General features: G+C 38.0%; 1 long non-coding RNA gene across 1 annotated transcript; it reads left to right on the top strand.

The window, feature by feature from the left end:
• The first annotated feature begins 249 nt into the window (after positions 1-249).
• Positions 250-25,529, top strand: LOC121135620. The gene is made up of 2 exons (XR_005872721.1): positions 250-347; positions 25,393-25,529. It is a non-coding gene; the product is annotated as an uncharacterized LOC121135620 (long non-coding RNA).
• Positions 25,530-25,943: the final 414 nt, after the last annotated feature.

Genomic DNA, 25,943 nt, shown 5'->3' with positions numbered 1-25,943 from the left:
GCCTCTGATATGTGTTTTCAAGTTTAAGTCTGGGTTTGTTTAGCTCAGATATACTTAATAGAAAACGGTCCTCAAACTTCTTAGAGACTGACTAATGTGGCATTTAAAATGTTTAATGAAAAAAAAAACTTATTATGACAGAAACACCCTAGCTCCTAGAAGTGACTCCAAAGTCTCCAAAGAAGATGGTAGGTGCCATTATGACATACGTCACTTGCATTGTGACAGTGTTAACCACAGGGCAATATTGTAGCCCTAATGCTACACTTGTAAGCAGGACATAGCACAAACTACGAAAAAGCAGGACACTGGGAGTTGTTTGCCCCACATTGTCTAGACACAGTAAGGTCAGTATCCCATCTGTTCCTTTTTCACAAGAAAGCCTCTCATCTTCCTGGCCTGACTGCTGAAGATTGATGCTGTCCTGGTACCTCTGCCCTACCACCATGTAGAACACAGAGCCTGGAATGACCATGTATATAATGGATTGGTCTGTCATTTTAATTGATTCATAGATATTTAGATTATACTTTCTGGTATAGTTTATTGTTCTCAGATCACTGATGGTATTGGTGGCTAGGCTAACTATAGTTTTATCAGATTAACAGAAGCAGGTTACCAGGTTGTTTCCCAAAGTTGCAGTCAGCTGGTTTCTTCATTTCATATGTAAAAAATTAGGCCTTGCTTTTTCAGGAGCTACTAAGTCTCCTTTTAAGAAGAAACAAATGTCTTCTTAACATGCTTAATATTAAAAGATAAGCAGGTTTCAGATGTAATTTTGCACTAAAGGACATGATTTTCAATGACTTTTCTCAGTAGTAGCTACTTTATGTCTCTGGTAGATGATTAGATAGAAAGAAAAAGGGTTAAAGTCTACACAAATTTTTAGGGTGTAAGGAAACATTTTAAGATATATATACATATACATATATATACATATATATATATATATATATATGTTGGTCTGAGAATGTAAAAGCTTAAATAAGTTCTGATGATCTCAGAAAATGATTTAAGATGTATAAATGCAACTTGCAAAAGTGTAAGTGAATTAAGGTGTGTAAAAGGGAAATGTTTCAGATTTCTTTCCCCTTTCAATACTGTTGTTATACTAAGATTTTAAAAGTTCAGAGTTTTAACCATGTTCAATGGAATTCTGATAAGCTGGTAGAGCACTGTCTACTTACTGTTTATTCACAAATTCAAGTTTTTAAAATTCCTTTGGTTGTCTTTTACGTACAGACTTAAAGGTGCCTCTCAGAAACCTGTTATCTCCTTTTTCTTCAATGTGGATATTGGTGCAGATTGGTAATGCTAATATATCTAAAACTTTTATGACTTTTTGTAAGCTAAAATTATGATGTAAGCGTCAGAGAATCTTGGGAGTCACAAGACTTGTATTCATCTCTCACAGGTCTAAAGGACTCCAGCTAAGTACCGCCTAAGTTTCCCCACTTGTCTATTCCTGAGGAAGCTCTCTTCTTTTCTCTGTCTGCCTGCCTGTTTGTCTGTCTGTCTGTCCTGGTCTTGGAACTCCTCCTCTTCCCCAACTACTATAAGTATGAGACTGAACATTCTAAATATAATATTTTCCTTTAAGTTCCTATATTTTAATGTTGTCTCCTAGTCTGTATGTGTCTCAGGATATTTCTACTTGGCTGACAGACACACCCAAGCATCAGCTCCTGACTACAGCCTGTTCCAAATGATTTGCTGAAATGTAATGTGGACCAGTACAGCTGATGTGACTGCTCCCTGTCTCTTCAGCTGGATCAGCAAACCAGATGCTTGGGATGAATATACCATTACCCAAATTCCCTTCTGGCTCATGCCTAGCAGTAAATATAGCCCTCCTGGGCCCTGACAATAATGCCCTACTTTCAGCAGGAAGTAGTTACAAAAGAGAGTTTATTGCCCTTTGTCCCCCAACAGGCTGGAATGTTAGATCAAAAGGAAACTCTCTGCCATAGGGGACAAAATAGATACCTATAGGGCCTGTTGGCATGTAATAAAAGGTACCTGTTAAATCCAAATAGACTGGATCTATCAATAGGTGGATTCATTAGCTGAGATAGTTCTGCAATATGGTAGCACACTCAACCTGGTCTATGTAAAACAGAGAGGTTATGGTATAGTTTGAAGAGACAATTGTTGTTTCTATATAAGACAATCAGGAATCATTAGCAGTACTAAAAAATTTTGCTGCAAAACAGGGACCTGAGATGAAATAAATAACTGGTCCCCATTCTCATTTCCAGGTTCCGTGTAGATGTAACTCCATGTTAGTCATCACAGGGTCTGTTTATGCTAATTGCTTTGGCTCTTGCATAACTGATGCCTTAAATTACAGTTCCTGTTTGGGTACCATTAAACTGGTGGTTATTAGATCCCAATATAAATAAGTTCCCATCACAGAGTCAAGGATTTGACTGAGGATACAACTCAAGGGCAGGATGTAATAGGATCCCCCCATAGTAAGTTTCCCCACTGATGAAGGAAGCCGGATTAAAAGCCACACTGAAAAATTATAGAAACAGGTTTATTGGGCAAGGCAATTCTCTGGTGGGTTCACTCATCTCAGAGAATGAGACCAGAGAAATGATGCGCTTGTGCCAGGGCAGGAAAGTTATACACATTGTAGCTGAGAGGTTGTGACTGGGGTTGTGTTCAAGTATGGCCAAAAGCTGGCATCTTCAAAGTGAAAGCTGTAATAGCTGACAAGAATGTGAGTCTGGGCTTTTGGCACCTTTCCTTTGTTTCAAAACTTTCCAAGCTAGTGGGGGAGGGGGAGAGAGGGAGAGGGAGAGAGAGAGAGAGAGAGAGAGAGGGAGAGAGAGAGAGAGAGAGAGAGAGAGAGAGAGAGAGAGAGAGAGAGAGAGAGAGAGAGAGAGAGAGAGAGAGACCTTCCTAGACCACGCAGGAGTGAGCCAGAGACTCCAACCAAACTGAGAACCTTAATTACATGTTAAGTTTTGATTACAGTGCCTAAGAGATTCATGAAACAAAATGCCCCTGATCTTTAGATGTCTTCTTGAAGTATGAGTGATGAATCCAGGTAGAAATATCAGTGACTTTAAACACAATAGGAGTCTGGAGAATCACAATATAAGGTCATTTTCATCTAGGTTCAAGCTGGTTAGTTTTGAAGTACCTGAGTAATGTAGCATCCCCATGCTGGAACAGGTGATGAAGTAAGTGGTACCCAGCAGGTTGAGCAGCCTAGACCTGAGGGAGATCTTATGCTAAGTTAATTGCCATCCTTTTAAGGACTCAGAGGGAGTGAGACAATCTGATAACAGTCTAGCCTGTACCGGAGGGATCATGGAAGGTAGTTGCTCATAGACTATTTTATATGGGGTAAACTTTCCTCAGTGGTGAATATATGAGACTCTGAAAAGGACAAATGGCAAGAGGTCAATCAAGCTACCACCATTTTCAAAAATATATTTTGTTGAAAAAATCTTCTTTAAAGTTCAATTTATTCTATTTTTTCTGAGCTCTGAGGATGATGAATATAATGAAGTTTTCAATTTATGTTAAGAGACTTAGAGAGCAATTAAAATAACTTGGCTGTGAAGGCCAGGCCATTGCCAGAACCCAGATATATGAGGAAGCCAAATCTGGGAAAATTTACCATTAGTAATTTCTTAGTTACCTGTTGGGCTGTGTCTGTTTGGGATGTGAATGCCTCTACCTAGCCTGTGATGGTATTGACAAAGACCTGTACATACTATAGTCCTACAGTCCTGGTTTGATTTCAGTGAACATTTTACCTTGACTCGGTTGGTCTGGGGACGTATATTCTTCTGTGAATTTACCTGAGCACAGGTCAATCATCAAGTGTTTCTCAGTGTCCAGGCAGTCAGCCATGAGGGGAGATGAGTTCTAAGTTCTTCTTAGGTGACAAGGGCATGATGTAAGGCTGTTAGCAGCTTTGGCCCAGTACATTTGACAAGCAGCTTCTTCCATCAGGCAGTGGCCACCATCTATGTCAGCTCTCTTGAGGCCCCAATCAGAATATTACTTGATCTCTTGTGGACTGTACTCAGGAATATCTTCATCGAGACAAAGTGGGGGCTCAGGGACAGCAGATAGTTCCAGAACAGTCTTGGGTTTGGGTTCCCATGAGCAGTCTTTTTTTTGGCAACTTGATATACATGGTTGTTACCTTGAGTTTGGGGACTTTTGTCTTTTTGCTATCCTGGCCAGTGAATAATGGCCAGTTCAGTTGGTAGCCAGGGACCTTCTAGCAACTGGACAATTTCATATTTATTTTAAATGGTCTTTGCCTCTGAAGTAAGCCCCTCTATTCACATATCTGTCCATGGACATGAGCTGTGGCAAAAACATAGTAGCTGTCTGTGTATGCACTCACCCTTTTTCCCTTCAGCCCATCTTAAAGCATCTTTCAGAGTCTATTTCTGCTCTCTGGGCACATGCACCCCTGTGCAAGGCTTGTGCCCAAATGGCCTTCTTCTGGCCTGTGACTACCATGGCCACCACATACCTGGTTCCTTCTTGAATGAAGCTGTTGCCATCTTTATGGAGATCTGTATCTCTGGTAGTGACAGGAGCATCAGTCAGGTCAGGTTGTATATCTGGGATGATGTCCAGAATCTCTGGGCTGTGAAGGATGGGCTCTACAGAGTCCTCATACAGCAGCAGGGTGGCTTGTTGCTATCCAGCTTTTCTTAAATTAAACCATCCCCCTTTTACTTCTGAGCTTTTATCTTTATTCTGTATATCTTTTTTACCCTTCTTACTCCATGTCTGACTGGTTAGCTTCTGGTGACTCTCAAACAGTCCTCCTCATCTTTAGCAGCCATAAATCATCTACATATTGAAGCCAGGTTACCTCAGGGTACTTACTACAGAAGAGACTTAAATCCTGGTAGAGTGCTTCATCCAAGGTGTTTGGAGAGTTTTTGTACCCTTGAGGCAGTCTGCTCCAGGTTAGTTGTCCTGATATCCCCAGTTCAGGGTCAGCCCATTCAAATTTGGAGATGGGCTGACTTAATTTTGACAGAGGGATGGCAAAGAATGCATCTTAGAAGCCCAATGCAGTATGTAAACATTATGCTCTCATGGTAATAATCTGAGCAAGGCAAAGGGATTTGGAACAGTTGCATAAATGGATTCTACCCCCTATTCACTTCTTTCAAGTTTTGTCTTGGTCTATGGTCTCAAGTTTCAGGCTTTTGCACAGGCAGCAGATACTCCATGCTGACTGGCAAGGAACAAGTGTGCCTGCTTTAAGGAGGCACCTGATGTGAATATTAATCTCGCCCCTGGTTTCTGAACTGATGGGGTACTGCTTGACTCAAATGGGCACTGACCTAGACATTTGTTGTACTATGATGGGTGGCAAATATTTTGCCAATCCAGGAGTGTTATCCTCTGCCCAAACTGAAGGAATTTCCTGGATCAGCACCTTTTTCCATTTCCTTTCCAGGGAATGGGTTGGATTTTGGAGGATCAGATGATATTACTCACTTATTGGGGAGATTATAGTTAAAACCTTAGCAGAGCCTCTCAATTACAACCTAGGAGAGTCCTTCTGAGAATAATATTATTGTTTGGAGCTTGTTCAAGAGATCCCACCCCAGTAAAGGATAGAACATTCAAGAATAACAATAAAAGAATGAGTGACAGTTCCTTGTCTAAAGTTAATAGTGTGGTCAGGGGTCCATTTCTATTCTTTGACATGCCCTGTTACCCATGTACTTTCTTTGTTTGGCTGACAAAGGGAGGGAGGGGCCTCTGTAACACCAAATTAACAGCCTTTGTGTCCACTACAAATTTTGCAGGTTGACCCTTATGGTGAAGGTTCCTATAGGCTTGTGGGTCCTTGTTCAAACGTTAGGGCTGGCTTGGGTTTTGTGGGGGCCTACTTGTTTCTGGCATGGGCATGTGCAGTGCCTGTGCCACAAGCAACCCCGAGGTATCAAGAAAAGAAAGACCAGATGTCCAGCTGTTTGTACTAAGTATCTTTATTTTGTAAGTGTTAAGAGGTCTCTTTCTTGTAGGAGGGAGCAGTCTCATATATAGTCTTACAACACAGTAGATAAACCCAAGGTGGAAGAGAGCATGTTTTCCTCCTGCTAGATGTTGATGTCAGTGGGCCAATGAGGGAGCAGTAAGCCAGGACTAGAAAACAGGATGCACCTATGGCTATCAGCTGACAAACAACTCAGGCCCCAACATATCTCCCCCTTTTTTATTTTTTGAAATTTTGTTTGAACTGTTTGTTACTCTATAGAGTCTTTTATATAGATTTCTTTGGTTCTCAGGCCATGTTGTAGGCTTTTGTTATTTTTCTCAGGGACTATAGCCATACCCACTCCTTGTAAAAAGTTTTTAGAGATGACTCACAAAATTGAACTTAAATTTGTAGCAATAACCAACCCTTTATAAATGTAAACAGACATTTATAAACAATATTTGGGAATGTGGGCATCACTCTTTCCAAACTATTTCCTGATGTTAAGGGGCGCTGTTTATACCATGGGGATCATGACAAAACTCAGAAACCTGTATAAGTCCTTATTTTTGGGGTCTGTAAGAATGTATCATCTTAGCTATTTTAGATGTTGAATCACTTGGGCCACTGCTTCAGGTGGTCTTGCTTTATCAAACCATACTAGTATGGAAGGAAACCACAGCTTTTTATTTTCTGTGGAAACAAAAGTAGAAATTTTTTCCCAAGTAACCTGTCCTTATATTCAAATTTAGAAGTCAAAGCATTTTCAAAATATGTAAGTTGTATCATTTCAGCAGCATTTATAATCAAATGTCTTTTAGTAGTTTTTGTTTCTTTCTTAGCAATTAAACAGTTTAAAGACAACACAACAGCACACAGTCGACAGACTCTCCATGTATTTTTTATTTCATATACTTTTACCTTTTTCTTTTCTTTTAATTAATACCAGTTCCTTGTTTACTGTTACCAATTATTAATTCACCTATTTTCAATCCATCCTCCAACTGAGGATGATCTCTCAGGCAAAAGCCTTAAGATGTATTCAATCTACCCTCCAACTGAGGGCGATCTCTCAGGTTCCCCTTTCTTTCCCTACCTTGTGGGCAAAGGCCTGGAGATTTAACCTAATCCACCCTCCAACTGAGGGCCATCTCTCAAGTTCCCCTTTCTTTTCTGACCTTTGTGTCAGGCGAAGGCCTGGAGATTTAATCTGGTACCCCTAGCTTGGTACCCCTTTCCAATATACCCTCATAGCCTTACTTGCTGGCCAGCCTTTGAGAGCGATCTCTCAGTTCTGCTTTACCTTCCTGACCTCAATGGATCAGGCAAAAGGCTGGAGATTAATTTAATACACTTTCTCCTTAGAAGGTGATCTCTCAAGCAAAAGCCTGGGGACTTGACCATTCAATTTTACTGTTAGAAGTTGAGGTACCTGTTTTTAATTATTTTCTTTCTTGAGTCTCTCCTCTCCTGATTCTTCTTTCTGGCCGATCTTTCCCAATCTTTCCAAGTCTCTATGTTCTGATCTGTTCTTTCCTGCAAAGCTATCAATCTTTTGTTTCTTTCTACATATGTCAGGGACTAAGTGAGTAACAAAGACCAGTTTAATCACCCTGAGATTTGCCAGGAAAACTGAAAGTGATTCAACTGGCCCCATTTCATTTCTGTTGCTTTAAATAGGTTAGTTGCTTTTGGGGCTGCCTGTTTTATCTGTTCTAGCAGAACTGGTGGTATTCACTGAGTGACCTCCTAACTCTCTCTGTGTTATAGTTCCACTAGGGTCTCCTTCTTGGCAAAGCATGGTCAATCACATTTGCCCTCTGGCTATCAGCCGTTAAAGCTATTCTAGGGAGAGCTTCAGTTACTTTCATGAGAATCCATTCTCTGTTTTTGGTGGTGAAGAGGGTTCAGAGAATCTACTGACAGCTGTCCCATGTGGGGAGATGATTGGAAAAGATAGAACCAATTAGAGAAATGAAGGAATTGGGCTAGTGATGAAAGGGAGGCTCTGGTACTTCCTGTTGTAGAGATCTGTGGTAGAGGAAGGGTCATACAGGTAATGACTGTCAGGAAATGATCACAGGGGAGCGAGGACTGAAGGAGGTGCCACTAGAGTCAGAGGAGAAGTAGTGAGGGCCAAATGGGACTCCCTGGTGGGTATGGGGAGGTAGGGAAGAATTGGGGTCGGGTGAAGATAGGCAGAGGCAGGGAGGTGGGATGGGGTAGGTGCAGAAGGGGAGGGGAAGAGTAAGGCCTTGGTGGTAGGGACCAGTGTGGAAAAAATACCCTGGGAGGGCCCATGAACCCTGGATAGGGGCCATTCAGTTTCACATTATGTTCAGGGGTGACACTTGGTGTTATGATGATCATAATTCTCCTTAACTATAGGAGTAAAGTTTATCAAAATTAGCTAGAACACAGGTTAAAGGGCTGTTAGGATTGCTAGTCTTATTACACATACTGTCTGCCAGTTCAGTTACCCCCAAGCCCAAAAGAAACTAACACAAGAAGTACAAGAGGCAGAAAGAGGACAGAGGAAATTAAGCCAAAGACAAGACAAGACATACAAAGAAAGGGCAAACAGGACATAAAACCAGACCAAGAACCACAGGTGGTGGTGCAATATCTTGCGTTTTGCCCTGGATGGTAGAATACTGGGATCCTGTTGAACTGCCTTCATGGCCCAGATAGGGATCCCACAGAGCAGAACCAACCATAACCTACCTGGAGATCTCTGTAGATGATCACTGCATTTAGATGCTTTCTCAGCAAGAGAGCTCACACTGATAGTCCACAAACTGATGTCAGCCCCAGAGCCTTGGAATATCCCAAGGCATGTGCCTTCTGATGCAGCCTCTCAGCTCCCCAGAGTTCTGGAGTGAAGGTCTGAATTTAGAATTTGAGTGGGTAGTCTGAGTCTTGCTGGGACTGTCTAGAAAATATTAATCTCAATGGAAATTGAGATTCCACAATTTTAGCCAAACTTGAAGCAAGCTTGATTTTTATTGGGGTGCATCCAAAAGCTGGCCAGGAACTTCCTCCTAAGTCAGGTTAAGGAGAGCAGTCCTGAATTGATCTCTTGGGCCCCTTTTATGGAGTAAAATTATTAGTAGTTTTAGAGAAGGGAGACAATGGGGCAATAAGGAAATTTAAAAAAAATCTTCAAAATATACATCATGTAGTCACCCACCATGTGATTAGAGAGGGATCAGGAAGAGTCCGGAATGGTAAGGTATTTTCAAAAACCAATCTACGTCATGGGTTGGGGAATTTCAGGTTCCAGAAACCATACAGCAACTCAACTGTCACAATAAATAGAAACTTATTTTTATAAATGTAGCATAATGGATCCTGCCTTCAAATGGAGCCAGGCAGGTTTCTCACTGACTTCCTCTACTCTTCAGGCTTATGCTATCTGTGAAAATAGAGTTTGACTTATAACAGGAGCTTTTGCACATTATCTATTTTTGTGTGTTACGGGAATCCTGTGAACACTGGATGATATTTACTTCATGAAACCAGTGCTGACACTATTGTTGAGGTGGTTTTATTCAGTTCAGGCACTTCAGCAAATATGTTAAATTTTAGTGAAATCTGGTTAGATTATTATTTGACAGACTGAATGTTATGTAAATATAGCCATTTTGTGAAATAACTTATATTTTAGCTAATTGTTTGACACATTCCTGTTCAGACCACATGGAAAATTAGTCATATTCTTGGAGAGATTAGTGTGGTGATATTTTGTTTGTGCTCTAATAAATAAAGCTTGCCTGAAAATCAGATGGTAGAGCTAGCCACTGGTTAACCAGAGAGGCTAGGCAGTGGTGGCACACATCTTTGATCCTAGCACTTGGGATCTCATGTGTTTGATCCCAGTGGTATAAAAATAAATGCTTTACATTGGTATGGATTTTGGTTTATTGATAAAAATTTAATGTCAATTTTGTTAGATCTTGTTTAGATATTGTGTTTATTTAGGTCATTTGAAATATGATGTATAATTAAACGTCAGGGGCCTCCAGCCATCAGCCAGCTATGGCTGCCTCATGTACTCATAAAAAAGATGTGACTCAACCCTCATAGAGAGTACGAGACTTTGGACCACCCTGCTACCTCTGCTAAATTCCAGAAATAGGACTGAAGCTTAATTAGCAGTTAAAGATTAGCTCAACAGAAAGCCCCCAAGTCCACCAGAAGATAGGCTTGGACAATAGGGAAAGACTGAGATAGATAAAGTAAGGACCCAAAGTCAGGTTACCTAGCAACACTGGAGGTGTTGCCCTGAAAATTAGGTTTCCAGGTAGCACAGAGGTCTACCTCTCCCACTGACCTTTTGCCCTGACAGCTTCCTTGAAGCTGCCCCTCCTCGATTCTTCCTTGGAAAGAATAAAGTTCTGTTGCCTTGATCAGAATCCTGTCTTGGTCGGGCGGTGGTGGTGCACACCTTTAATCCCAGCACTCAGGAGGCAGAGGCAGGCGGATCTCTGTGTGTTCAAGGCCGGGCTGGACCAACAGCCTCCAAAATAATACAGAGAAACCCTGTTTCATTAAAAAAAGAGTCCTGTCTTGGCATCCTTTCTCATATCTCCTGTGCCTCATCTTTCTCCTAGGTGTTCTGCAGACCCACGTTGAATGTCCTGCGGGTCGGGGCAATTAAATATAGATTATAGTCACCTACAATAGTGAAACTTATAGTTATGTTACTTATGTTTTTAGACACACAGAGTATATTTCAAATGGATAGGTATTCTTCAAAGCTTTTCAAAGACCTACAGAATATGGCATTTAAAATGGTTTTTCATGACAATGAGACATGTCTATTCCTGGAAGCATGAATCTGTGTCAGAGAAGATGATGGGTATCAAAGAAACTCCACGTGAAGTTTACTTCCTTTGTGACAAAAGTAGCCACTGGACAAGAAAGTGCCCTTGTCTCAGCTGCTGACACTATGCTGTCCAAATTAGACAAACAGGACACCAAAGAGAGTGACTGCAAACCTTGTCAAGATGAGGCAGAATTACCCTTCAGAAAATCCTGCTTCACAGAAAAGTCTGGGAGAGATGGTAGGCCTATAGAAAGAAGATAGATGTCCCAATGTTACAGAGGAGCCCTGGATGACTGTCCAGACAGTCTCTGTCAATTCTAGAGTTTATATATTATCCTTCTGGGGTCTTTGATGGAGTTGAAAACAGATAAGATTTTCTCTAGTTATGATAAAAGATAAGTTACATCTAAAACTTTACACTCACAAATATAAGATAGATGATAAAATAATTTCTTTAAATTTTGCCAAATGTTAGTGGATTAAATATTTTTAACTATAGTTCTTGCTTGATAACTATTTCGTTATAGATAATATTACTATGTTAATGTTAAAACCTTCCTTTTATTTGGACAGAAAAGAGGAGATGATGGGGTTGTCTTTCTGTATGCTGTGAATATATGTTTCTCTTATTGGTTAATGAATAAAGCTGTTTCAGCCAATGAATAGGCAGGATGTAGCCATGCAGAAAGTACAAGCAGAGTGACCAGACCAGGAGAATGAGGGTGAGAGGAACTCAGAGAGCAGTCGGGGAGACGCATACTAGAGCATTATGGGTAAGTCACAGTCTCGTGGCAATATATAGTGTAATAGAAATGGGTAATAACTAATAGAGAGCTAGCCAATAGAAGCCTGAGCCATTGACCAAAGAGTTTATAATTAATACAAGCCTCTGTGTATTTTTTTGGGACCAAATACCTGTGGGACCAGGTGGGACAGAAACTCTTGTCTACAAGTGGCACTCAAACATTTGGCAGGAATTTCCATGTAAAACCCGACGAAAGCTTAAAAAAGAGGTTCTGCTTTTGTTTCCACATCCCAGTACTTGGGGGGCACATGCCTTTCATCCCAGAACTAGGGAGGTAGAGACAGGAGTGATATAGCTGGGGAAAGAGAGGAATGGAAGGTGGGAAGAGGCATGAGCTGGCCCATTCAATCTGAGGAGTCTTAGAGACAGGAGCTTGGTCCTCTTTAGTGCCTGGCTACTTCTCTGATCTTTCATGTTTTACCCCAATATATGACTCCAGGTTTCTATTATTAAGACCAATGAGATTTATGCTACAGATTAGTTCTATCAAATTAATTTATTGTAAAAAATTCACAAATACAAAAGAAACACACAATTACAGTGTATTATAAGAACCAATAGTCAAGACATAAACATGCCAGTTTTGTGTGTAGGTTCATATTCACAACACAGTCTGCTTTTTATATTTTTATCCCTTTTCACAGTATCATCTCATAATACAGGAATTTGTGTGTAGCTGTGCATGAATTTGTAGGGTTATTTAAAACAGACATGTGTTTCCAGAAATAGTAATTTGACCTTGACATTTAAAGTTTTCAATTGTCTGTGTTTAGTATGAATTCTATTATCTACCTATATGACATTTAATCTGTAGCTTCCCATACTCTTTGGAATTTTAATATGATATATTCCTTTGGGATGTGTATCTTATTGTTACTCTTAGTAACTCATAGGAGAGTAGATGGAGTTGTGCTCTTTCCAAATGAGATCTATGATGCCTGATTGTTTGTTTTCTTTTTCTGATTGCTAGGTGTTCTTTATACTCAACCATGTTTAAGTCCCTTAGTTCATTCGAGGGTATAAGATAAATAAATTATCTATTATTTTATTTAGCTATTAAATATGAATGAAAGCCAATAGAAAAATCTTTAAAGATTCCAGAACAGTGATTAGCTAATTAGACCATGATTGTAAAGTTGGAATGTTGTAAGACTAAAGCATAGCTTTTTTGAGATGTATCCCGCTTAATAGCCTTAACTGTTTACTTCTATATTTGGACACCATTCTTGTAACTATCAGGTAAAACCTCTTAGAATGTATTCACAGATAACTAGCTTCCACAAAACCATGTCTGAGAATGTCACTAGAGATTGCTACACTTTTTGTAATCCCCCTGTGGTAGTTTGAATGTAATTGCACACCCACCCCCATATTTTTTATAGGAAGTGGCGCTATTAGACCATTATTAGTGGCTTTGTTGGAGTGGGTGTTGCCTTCTTGGAAGAAATGTGTCACTGAGTGGGAGGGTTTTGTGGTTTCCTATGCTCATAATACTGCCCAGTGTCTCAGACAATTTCATGTTGCTTGCAAGATGTAGGGCTCTTAGCTACAACTTTAGCACCATATCTGCCTGCATGCCCCCATGTTTCTTGCCATGATGATAATGATCTGAACCTCTGATAGTGTAAGAAAGCCACCCCAATTAAATGTTATCTTTCTAAGTTTTGCTCTGGCCATGGTGTCTTTTCACAACAATAGAAACATTAACCCTAACTAAGACACCACCTATTTGATATTTCTATCAAAATATATGTTTTAATTCATTTATTTATGACATTTTCTTTATTGGCATTAAAATATTCTGTGAGTATTACTACATTTGAGCATGATATTGAGGTAAGATACATTATTTCCCATGAGCCATGATCACTCATATTTGGCTTCAGAATAAAGTTTTTTCTTTTCTTTCTTTTTGAGGCAGGGACTGTTCAGTTTGTATCTGAATAATCTTGCAAGATGTTTTTTCCTACTGTATTAACACTTAAATTGCAATTCGTTGTGATGGAGAGATAACTAAGAGGTTAAGATCACTAGCTGCTCTTCCAGAGATCCTGAGTTCAATTCTCAGCAGTCACATGTTCCCTACAGCCATCTACAGTAGGATCTGGTATGTGTATACATTAATAAAGAAATCTCTAAAGAAATGTAATTCATGGGGGAAAGTAGGAAGGATTTTCATTGCCTACTAGCTCACAAGAATTCCCTTTAATACTCTTAATATTAGTCACTGAAAACTATCACTATGTATTCATGGGCTGAAACATATTTGGTGACTTCAATAACTTGCAAGTGTTACTTACTGATGCTCAAATTTTTCCATTTTTGAGAGATGCATCTTCACTATGGAGTCTTTTTGGACATGACTTTCTTATCTGTTACAGGCCTTCTCTGTAGAATGATAAGGGTCTTGAGAATTGCACTGTGCACTGATCCCCAGTCATGAAATTAGTCATTTCTCTACAACTGGGATTTTCTTGTTGCAGGAAAATGTGTCTCTACATCTTACTGTGGAAACAACCGTACTCATAAGTGCTGTGTTGGCAGGGATGAGCTTTTGAGTTGGTTAATGTAGTGGAATGAATTTTTGTGCTCTCCCTCAAATTTTTATGTGGAAACTGCAACCATCAATGTGACTGGCTATATTTGGAAGTGGGATCTCTAAAACAAAAACTAAGGATAACTGAAGTCTTCAGGTTAGGGCACAGACAGTGTTAGTCTCTCATATAAACAGAGAATAAATAGATGGATAACTTGGTCCTTGGTGCGTTGTCTCCTGGAAAGACAGACAAATGCTATGTGCTAGCCATAGACTTAAGAAACATTCAAGCCCAATTTTATGAAGCAACAAATTGATTGGGTTTCCTTACAATAGATGGACCAGAAGTTACTTAAGTAACTTCTACTGTTATCACTAAAGCATCATACCACAGCATGGGAATTTCACTGTATCTTTGGTTTCAGATATATTTACAACACCTCTACTGTCTTGCAACACCATCAGAAACTTGGAGATTTCAGGGACTGGTAGGTGGAACCCATGTGAGTGTCATATGACCCTTAATATATCTGCTACATTGTCATAACCCTAATTAACACTGTATTTTATGCTTGTCTCATTACTTGACTATGGGCTCAACAATATTTAGGGGAGATCAGCAGTCTACTATAGGGTGGCCAATGGTCATACCAGTCCATCAGAAATAAATGCATACTAACATCTTTCCCTTTGTATTTTTAATCGATGCATTCCTTTCTCAATGTACACACAGTAGAACATCAGGTAAACTCACAAGGATACCAGTCATCTGTGACTCAAAGCAAGATCCCTAACTGGTCACTAAACTTCTGACAGTGTGCTCTTGGGATTATATATTTCAACTCTCTCACGTAACAAACTTCTGTGGTTTCAGCTCTCCAGTCTAAAGTATTTGCATAACAACAGAGGTGATTAAAATGCAGAATACTGAGCATATTAATTTTGCAAAGCAAATGAAATTCTGATCGCATCATTTGCCAGCGGCATTGGTACAATTCTGAAAAAAAAAAACCAAACTATTTTCAACCTACTAAGACCATAAACCATCACTACAAACTGAACATGGTGAATGACAAATTAACACAAGCAATGAAGTCTCCTGGGCTGAGCTATTTATGCATATTACTACCAAGATGTCACTCTGGATTCTCCTTGCTTCCCATTTTTGTAATCTTGCTGGAAGGAATTCAGGTAAGTCAAGTGTAGGTTAGTGGAGAAGAAGACAGATTAAGTTTATTACAGAGGAATAGGAAACGCTCTCAAGAGGTGAGAGTGGACAACAGCCCAATGTCCAAATCTCTTATCACAAGTAGATTAAGATAAATTAAAGATGGAAAGTTTTAATGTATAAAAAACTAGCCCTGCTGTAGTAGGAGGAAATAGTTTTCCCTTCATTGGTTCAGGAAAACCCTGTGGCTATCATATCCCTCACCTTCATTTGGCATTTGATATCTTCTACAGGGGAAGTTGTGATGCATTCCCCTTACTTTAAATATCACCTCTTCACTTACAAAGTTAATGTTACCTGGGATACAGGAAGTGAGCCTGAAAGTTGTTTATGAGAAGAAGTCCATTCTCAATGACCTTCAAGTGTAGTCTCTAAGGAGTTATCTGACACATGTCACCATTACGCAGAACCCGTTCCCTTTGAGTCTTCCTTACTCTTTCCTTAAATGTAATTTTTAAAGAATTTTTTATACATGAGTATTATATTCATTTCCTTTATCACCCTCCCACTCCTCTCTGTTCCTGCACTTCCTCTCAAGTTCATGAATTGCCCCTTTATTCTTTATTATTGTTCCATGTGGTTGTCATTACGCTGTTTAAGAAGCTGTGTTGTTGAGCCTTCATGAGTGCTGCTTTGCTGTCATGTCTGGAAGGTGTTACGTAGGAGCATGCACCCTGGTTCTCTGACTCTTACAATCTCTCTTCCCCATTTCCATGACTTTCCCTGAGCCTCAGTTGTGTGGTTTGTGTTGCAGATGTATCAAGGGGAGCTAGACGGTCCATGGTCACGTACTCTCCATTTTAACCAGTTGTAATGCTCTGTAATAGTCTCTAGATGTTTCAGAAGAAGCTACTACATGTTAAAGTTGACAAATAATCTCAGAACTACCACTAATATGCAGAGTTCCACAGTGGTCTCTCTTCCTGCCTCCACATTTCTGCCTTAACTTCCTGCCTTGGCTTTCCTTGATTATGGACTGGAACGGATATGCACAAGTAAATCCTTTCCTCCTGAAGGTGGGTTTGTTAGTGTCTTAGCATAGCAACAAAAAGCAATTTAGGGCCTTGCTCATATGCTACTGCTCAGTTTTACATGGGGCTATTTCTCCTGATCCCAAGAAGTGGGTGTGGATGAGAGTGATTTGACTATGTAGAATATCTTTTGTCTGTAGTGTTCTGAAATGTGGAGATTTTGTTGTCAGGCCGATGAGCAACAATTTATATGCATCTGTCCTTTTCATTTCTGGGTACTGTTTTCATTTCTTTAATTTGTTAAATTCTAATTCACATGTAGTAATTTTTTTTCTCAGTGCTAGGCTCTGTCTTAAAAATGGTGCAAAGTAGTTGGTTTGGAAGTTTTCTGGAAGCTAGTAGACCTGGGCTTCGCTATTCTGTCTTCTTACGAGTGCCTCACACCTACCTAATACTAGAGTCACACACAAGCCATTTGTCTCTTTGCCTCTTCCAGCTGCCTAGTGATGCCTTGTCAGTTGCGACTCCTCTCTTCTGCCAGACAATCGCACCTGCTTTTCTGTTTTCTTTATTGCACTTCAAAATAGCAGTCTTCTCTTGTTTCAAATGGACAAATATTAAAATCATTTTGTTAGACAGAAATCATGCAAACGTGGTATGCAGCCATTTAAGGTGATAATGCATATCTATATGCACACTCTACAACTATGCTTAAATTCTCATGACACAATGACATTTCACAGGCATCATGTGTCTATGAACATGTGCATATATATAATTATGATAATTTTGTGGTGATATAGCCATTGTCAATTAAAATTAACAGTATTTCATATGCTTTTATTTTTTTCCTTGAAAATCCCTTATGCTTATAATGAAAATAAAGATGGAGATCTGTTCTTTTGGGAGATAGTGAAGAAAAATGATGACATAAGCTAGAATCTAACAAGTCTGCTGTTTTCTTTATTTGTATAATTTGTATTTGTGGCCTTTACACACATTAATAGCTATACCAACATTCACAGGATTTTTTCAAGTTATATAAATAAATGCATAGAACATTTGAGTTGCTGACACAGCATGGTCACCAACCTTAAGCTGGAACAATGACATACTCTATTTTACTTTTAGTTTTTAATGCAGTGTCTCAATGTCCATTTTCTAATTTCTTGATGTCATATTTTAAAAAATAATTTGCTTTCAGTTGGGTAATTTGATGCATATGATTTTGACATTCTGCTGCAGTGAGAGGAGGCTGTGATGTGTTTTCATAGTTTTTCTATTAGCCATCACTACAGTCTGTAAATCATAAAATAATATGTAGACCTTATATATTAAAATGGTATTTGCAAACAGATGTACAAATGATATGATACATGTGTAGATCAATACATAAAATTAAGACAAGCAGAGCCATATAGAAACTTAACCCTATAACCCTCTCACAACAATGATTCAGTATTTATTAAATAATATATAGAAACTTAACCCTATACCCCTCTCACAACAATGATTCAGTATTTATTAAATAATATATAGAAACTTAACCCTATACCCCTCTCACAACAATGATTCAGTATTTATTAAATAATATATAGAAACTTAACCCTATACCCCTCTCACAACAATGATTCAGTATTTATTAAATAATATATAGAAACTTAACCCTATAACCCTCTCACAACAATGATTCAGTATTTATTAAATAATATATAGAAACTTAACCCTATAACCCTCTCACAACAATGATTCAGTATTTATTAAATAATATATAGAAACTTAACCCTATAACCCTCTCACAACAATGATTCAGTATTTATTAAATAATATATAGAAACTTAACCCTATAACCCTCTCACAACAATGATTCAGTATTTATTAAATAATATATAGAAACTTAACCCTATACCCTCTCACAACAATGATTCAGTATTTATTAAATAATATATAGAAACTTAACCCTATAACCCTCTCACAACAATGATTCAGTATTTATTAAATAATATATAGAAACTTAACCCTATAACCCTCTCACAACAATGATTCAGTATTTATTAAATAATATATAGAAACTTAACCCTATAACCCTCTCACAACAATGATTCAGTATTTATTAAATAATATATAGAAACTTAACCCTATACCCCTCTCACAACAATGATTCAGTATTTATTAAATAATATATAGAAACTTAACCCTATACCCCTCTCACAACAATGATTCAGTATTTATTAAATAATATATAGAAACTTAACCCTATACCCCTCTCACAACAATGATTCAGTATTTATTAAATAATATATAGAAACTTAACCCTATACCCCTCTCACAACAATGATTCAGTATTTATTAAATAATATATAGAAACTTAACCCTATACCCTCTCACAACAATGATTCAGTATTTATTAAATAATATATAGAAACTTAACCCTATAACCCTCTCACAACAATGATTCAGTATTTATTAAATAATATATAGAAACTTAACCCTATACCCTCTCACAACAATGATTCAGTATTTATTAAATAATATATAGAAACTTAACCCTATACCCCTCTCACAACAATGATTCAGTATTTATTAAATAATATATAGAAACTTAACCCTATACCCTCTCACAACAATGATTCAGTATTTATTAAATAATATATAGAAACTTAACCCTATACCCCTCTCACAACAATGATTCAGTATTTATTAAATAATATATAGAAACTTAACCCTATACCCTCTCACAACAATGATTCAGTATTTATTAAATAATATATAGAAACTTAACCCTATACCCCTCTCACAACAATGATTCAGTATTTATTAAATAATATATAGAAACTTAACCCTATACCCTCTCACAACAATGATTCAGTATTTATTAAATAATATATAGAAACTTAACCCTATACCCTCTCACAACAATGATTCAGTATTTATTAAATAATATATAGAAACTTAACCCTATAACCCTCTCACAACAATGATTCAGTATTTATTAAATAATATATAGAAACTTAACCCTATACCCTCTCACAACAATGATTCAGTATTTATTAAATAATATATAGAAACTTAACCCTATAACCCTCTCACAACAATGATTCAGTATTTATTAAATAATATATAGAAACTTAACCCTATACCCTCTCACAACAATGATTCAGTATTTATTAAATAATATATAGAAACTTAACCCTATAACCCTCTCACAACAATGATTCAGTATTTATTAAATAATATATAGAAACTTAACCCTATACCCCTCTCACAACAATGATTCAGTATTTATTAAATAATATATAGAAACTTAACCCTATACCCCTCTCACAACAATGATTCAGTATTTATTAAATAATATATAGAAACTTAACCCTATACCCCTCTCACAACAATGATTCAGTATTTATTTAAGCATTGACCTGTACATACACAGAAAAATCTACAGAAATAAGTTCTACACCTGATTTTAAGTAACATCAAAAGGTTATCATTGCCAATTTATCTTGTGTCTGAACACTAATGACAAAATTAAGATTGACATAGTGCTCAGGATACATCTTCATCATTGAGCTATGCATTACTGTGTGTCCAACACTAACTTGGTAAATTCTAGGTCTTTTGTCTCTCTAAAAGTACTTCCCCATCTGTAAATGGCTTCAGTGGCAATTTTCTCTGTGGATTAAGGGTTATAGATTTGAAGATCCCATGCCTCTATTTAATACTCAGTACATCTTAGGCTATAGTCTCTTCCTCCTTTATACTGTTATTGTATACTGGTGTATTCATATTCAAAATAATTGCTCCTATCTGTTCAGTTTCTGTTTGTTGTAAGCTCTGAGACCCTCAATGTCATGACAGTGATATAAAAGTTGCATTCCTGAAAATTTTCTTTTGATGTTACTATGATGATTTGGTAGGTCACTTTTGTTTCTGGGCTTGATTTTCTCCAGGTTGTCAGGCATCGAATTTGCTCATTTGACTTGGCGCTTTGGGGGAATCATTCTGAAATAGCAGAACAATGAATAACAGATGTGTGTCTGAGAGCAGAAAAGGGGAAAATGAAGACTCAACTCTTAAGAGTCCTTGAAGGTTAAGCAAGGAACTATCTTCTACTTATAATTCCTGGGAGATCTGGTTTGTGAGGTCCAACATTTAGCTATGCTTTTCCTAACAGCTGAGTCCTGAAAATCTAAACCCAGAAAGATCCAAACAGACATGTTTCTGTGATAGTTTAGTGAGTGGCATGAAGAAAGGCACACACAGAATTCAATCACATAAATGATTCTTAATTACGTTACAGGAAATCTGTATGGTTCATGAAATGACATTTGACAAATTATATGTATAGTGCGATCACATGTATAATGATATTCGCTTACAGGCCTAACAGTTTTCCTGAGTGTTTACAGATTGTCATATTTTTTTCTGTAGAAAATTTTGGGAATAAGTAATCTAACTGGCCAGTTGATGATGGTGCATGCCCTTAATCCCAGCACTCCGGAGGCAGAGTCAGGTGGATCTCTGTTCGAGGCCAGGCTGGTCTTCAAGGAGAGTTCTAGGACAGCCTCCAAACCTACAGAGAAACCCTGTCTCAAAAAATAAAAACCAAACCAAACCAAAACAGCAACAAAAAAGAAATCTAACTGGTTTTAAGGTAAAACACACAGACAGTAAGCACATAGTATTTATAAAGACTCTTTCAACACTGTAACCTGTCAGATATTAAATCAGTCACATGCAAAGCAACTGCATTCTTCCCATGTGAAAAACAAATAATGCTTCCAGTAGGACATTCTTATTGCATATGGTGCAAGGAGTTAGGTTTTGTTTTTCTTTTTTCATAGGTGAATTTCTTAATGTCTTTGAAAGAATCTAATTTGAAAAGATTCTGAAAATTTAGAATGCAGAAGTTTAAACTTCAGCAATACAACAGAAGCTGGAGAGATGACTCAGCAAGTAAAGGTGCTTGATACTCACAGAGATTCCAAGTTCAGTGCTCACACCAGGTGACTCACAATGGACTGTAATTTTAGCTTCAAGGTATAAGGTATTCAGCCTCTGAGGGTTGGTGCACACACACATACACACACACACACACACACACAAATGTACATACACATACAGACACACATATAAACAACAAAACCAAATTATTTTAAGGAAGGAAGACAATAGTTCCAAGGATGTGAAACAACAGTAGAGAAAGGATCTTGGCAGGGCAGACACATGTGCATGATCATGTACATATCTAAATCTGTGCAGAAGGAGGTGACCCACTTCTACAGTAAAGTGATGGATGTGGTCACAATCATGGAAGCAACTAAAGGAATCTCCAAAGGTTATGGCTAACCATTCTTTCTCACCTCTATTACAACTTGAAAAGAGTTAAAACAAAAAATATCACTGTCTTAACTTCTGTATTTATGAAAATTTTCCCTTTGTCATATTTACCTTCCTACCTTCTAGTCTCTCAGAAGCCATACTCTTACTATTATGTTAGTACTAGCCATGCTCCCTTGACCTTACTGCATATATGATGGACTTTGCAGGACAGCCTTAGCTTGTAGACTCATTCTGCTTCATTCGTCCAGCAGCTGAGAGGCAGAGCCCATCATCAAAAGACATAGAATACTTCAGAATTTTGATGATAAAGAACTCCCTTTCCAAAGAAATAGTCAATAAAAATTCACCTTAATTTATTAAATGTTTACTTATCTATTATTTTTGAGTGTCTCGTGTGTGCCATTCAATATCATAGGCACATGGAATGTAAAGGCAAGTGACAAGATGATGAGAATTCAGACTATAGTACAAAGAACAGCCAGTCACAAGCTTGATATAACAGATAAAATGGAAAGTTGCATATAGTTACAATGAGGGCATAAATGGCGGGGCACCTCAAATCAGAGGATTCAAACTGTGCAGCTTGCTCTATGATTTAATGACCAAAAGACTTCTATCTAGTTAAAAAAGGTAACAAGAATAAAGAAATCTGACTTCTGGTCATCACCTTCAAGTCTGTATGAAACAAGCTTCTCCAAAACTGTATGAATACTTCACAAGATAATGATTTTCCACTATTAGTAAAATAAACCTCAATTAACCTGGCCCTGAAGAGATGGTTGGCTCATTGGTTAAGAACACTTGCTGCTTTTACAGAGCCTCTGTCTTTGGAGAGCAACACTTACCGCAGGCAGGTGATAGTTCAAGCCACCTATGATTTCAGTTCTGTGGGATCTGATGCCCTCATCTGACCTCCACCGTCAACATGCAAATGAACAGTGTACATACATACATGCAGGCAAAAGAAACTTAAAATTATACACATAAAATAAAATAGACCTAGCACAGAGAAATACTCAACAAAGGCATGGCTTTCATGAGTAGTAGCTTAGTGTGATTCAGAAACAGCTTTGGTTGAAACTACTGTAGCTGGGGATGCTGCATGCTGGAGCTAGTATTTGATTGATGAAATGTCAAGGCTGATTTTCCCTTGTGTCTAAGGTGTATTTATCATGAATACTAATGGAAAAAAAGTTAACTCTAGAGCTATCACCTTATACCTGTTCAAAGCAGTCATTCACTTTTATCAGCATTTAATCAAAACAATTCATCTGAGAAGTTTTAAATGGCAGCTATCTACAAATTATACACAGAAGGAAATTTCAAAATAGTCATGATATATTAAAGATGACTCATTTGCACTTGAATATTTTAATTTCATGAGAGTTTTTAAATGCTAAATTTCCACATTAGAATGTTTTATCACTTTTTAAATTAATGATTTTTAAGTGATTTATTGGAATGAATTCTGTGTCGTGGATAAAAATGCAGTCTTTGGAGCAGCCTCCCTGGTTTTGAACCCTGACTACCATTTTATCTCATGGCCTTGGATAGATAATAAACCTTTCTGTGCTTCTGTTTCTTTATTTGTGAATGAGACGGATAAAATAAATTTACTGTATAATATTATATTTAGTTATATTTGATCAGTGTCTGTAACACACCCAGAACTATCAAAGACAGGAAGTAACCATAATAAGAGCGTTTTCCTTTTTCTTTTCCTGGAGCTAGTTCTTTTAGACCATAATGGTCTCAGAGATCTGCCTGCCTCTGCCTCCTGAGTGCTGGGATTAAAGGCATGCACCACCACCGCCTGGCAAGAACATTTTTCTTAAAATGAGAAATTGATAAATTCTCATTGAAAAAATATTCATGATATTGAAAACATGAGAATACAAGAAAAGAAATCATCTCTTTGGGAAACAATCTTGGCCAGCAGTTTTTTTGTTTTGTTTTGTTTTGGTTTGGTTTTTGAGACAGTTTCGCTGTGGCTTTGGAGGCTTTCCTGGAACTTGCTATTGTAGACCAAGCTGGTCTCGAACTCACAGAGATTCCCCCTGCTTCTGCCTCCGGACTGCTGGGATTAAAGGCATGCACCACCACCTCCTGGCTTGGCCGTCAATTTTTAGTATCACTTTACAATTATTTCTTTGAGTATGTGAAACACCACAAATCAATTAATAGAAAAAGAATAATTTGCAGGAAATATATTTAATTTTAATTGAAATTTACAAGTAGAAATTAATGTAGGTGAAACAAGTTGCAGAAGCTATATAAATTTTTATTAATGTAAATTAATAAAAAACATCCTTGTATTTATAAAAATATATTAAAATGATTATTATAATGCTAGAGTATATTTCTCTTACTTTTGTAACCTATTTGCTATGAAAGATGAAATCAATAGCATTCTTCAGTCACAGTATCTCTCGTGTGTGTGTGTGTGTGTGTGTGTGTGTGTGTGTGTGTGTGTGTGTGTACTTGAGTGCAGGAACCTGCAGAGGCCAGAAAGGATAGAACCCCATGGAACTGGGTTTATAAGCAGCTGTAAACATTCTAACATGGGTACTGGGAGTTGAACTCTAGAGAACTGTGTGTTCTGTTTATTGCCGAGCCTATCGCCAGGCTACTTCTGACATTTCAATAACTTACCTGAGAATAGTCTTTGCATGATGGATTCCCTTACTTTCAATGCCTTCTTTTGTCTCTGATTTTGAAACTTGGAGCCCCACAGCTCTGACTGGCTGGTGAGTAAGTGATTTGTGATTCAGTGTGCAATAATTGTCTTCACGTCGAGTCACTCTTGGTCTGCCTGCCTTAGCAATCACTCCACTTGTTTTGACTTGTTTTCAGTAATTAGCCCAGGGAGTTGATGAGGTTACCCTACTTTCCATATCATAGATTTGAATGTTGAAAATGCCATTTTTCTTTATTATTTCTTAACTTATTATTTAAACACATTGTTTTTCCTCATAAAGATTTTCGTTAGTTCACACATTATCACATCACAGATACTTTCATGTTTTTGCTGTGTGTGTGTGTACCTTTGTTTGCGTGCATACATATATGTGTGTGGGTCCATGTGGAAGCTAGAGTACAACCTTGGCAGTTCTTCATCAAAGCATGTCCTCCATGTTTTTGTGGAACAGACACTAACTGGATCGTAGCTTTAGCTCCAAAGGAGCTACGGATTATTCTGTCTCAACAGCAAAGGGGCTACAATTATACACAATTATCTGGCTTTTTCACATAGGTCCAGAGGCCTGAATTCCTGTGATGAAGTCCTCACTGATTTAACCATTTCCCTACTGTTCTAACTGCATTTCTGTTGCTATGACAAGGACCCTTATTAAAAGCAACTGGAAGGGGTTCATTTGGATATAAATACAGATTATATTGCAATATTGAGTGAAACTGAGAAACCCAGGAAGGAACCTGAAAGCATGCCTTCTTCTATTCCGCACAGCATTACCCATGACATTACACAGCACATTTTATTATACCCCCTTTAAATGATCTCTCTCTCTCTCTCCCTCCCCTCCCCCACCCCGTGTGTGTGTGTGTGTGTGTGTGTGTGTGTGTGTGTGTGTGTGTGTGTGTGTGTGTACATAAAGGCAGGGTAGTAATGAGTTCACTAGACCCAGGATAAATGATAAATGAATGTTTTCTTTTGACTTATTTTCCTTTTCCTTTTCCTGTTACAGCCTTATGTTTGAAGTACTTGAAATGAGTTTTGCAACCGGACTTTTGTCATCATGACTCCAAAGACAGAGAAACACACAGCTGTTCCTTTCAGATAAAGTATATATGCGGGCCTTGAACTCAGAGCACTGGCCAGTGACCTATCTGTGACTACTTTATGATGTGCCATCGTGACGCTGACCTGGACAGTGACTCCAGATTCTGTGGGTTGCGCATGCAGCTAAAGCACTCATGGCAGGCTTTGAGAGAGGTGCGTGAGGCCGCACCACGTGATGCACAGGACATTGTGCATTGTTTCAGCTCACACTGATTTTAAGCAAGACACAGATGAGAAGCACCATTCAGGCCTTTGTTTTCCGGCGTGGACTTGCAGACAGAGACCAGGGCTTCCTTTTTTATGATCTGGTCAGAGGGACCTGGACTATTGGATTCGAAATTTAAATCCATTAGAAGGAATGAGCATACTTTGTAAGTCATTTGGTATCCACTTTTTAAAATGACAAAAACTGGATAACAATGGCTATTGTTAGGAGCTAGCAAAGATTACCTAAAT

The sequence above is a fragment of the Mesocricetus auratus genome, unplaced genomic scaffold, assembly GCF_017639785.1.
Source record: "Mesocricetus auratus isolate SY011 unplaced genomic scaffold, BCM_Maur_2.0 Super-Scaffold_100040, whole genome shotgun sequence".
Lineage (NCBI taxonomy): Eukaryota > Metazoa > Chordata > Mammalia > Rodentia > Cricetidae > Mesocricetus > Mesocricetus auratus.
The sequence above is the reverse complement of the archived record's forward strand: the minus strand, read 5'-3'. Positions and strand labels throughout refer to the sequence as shown.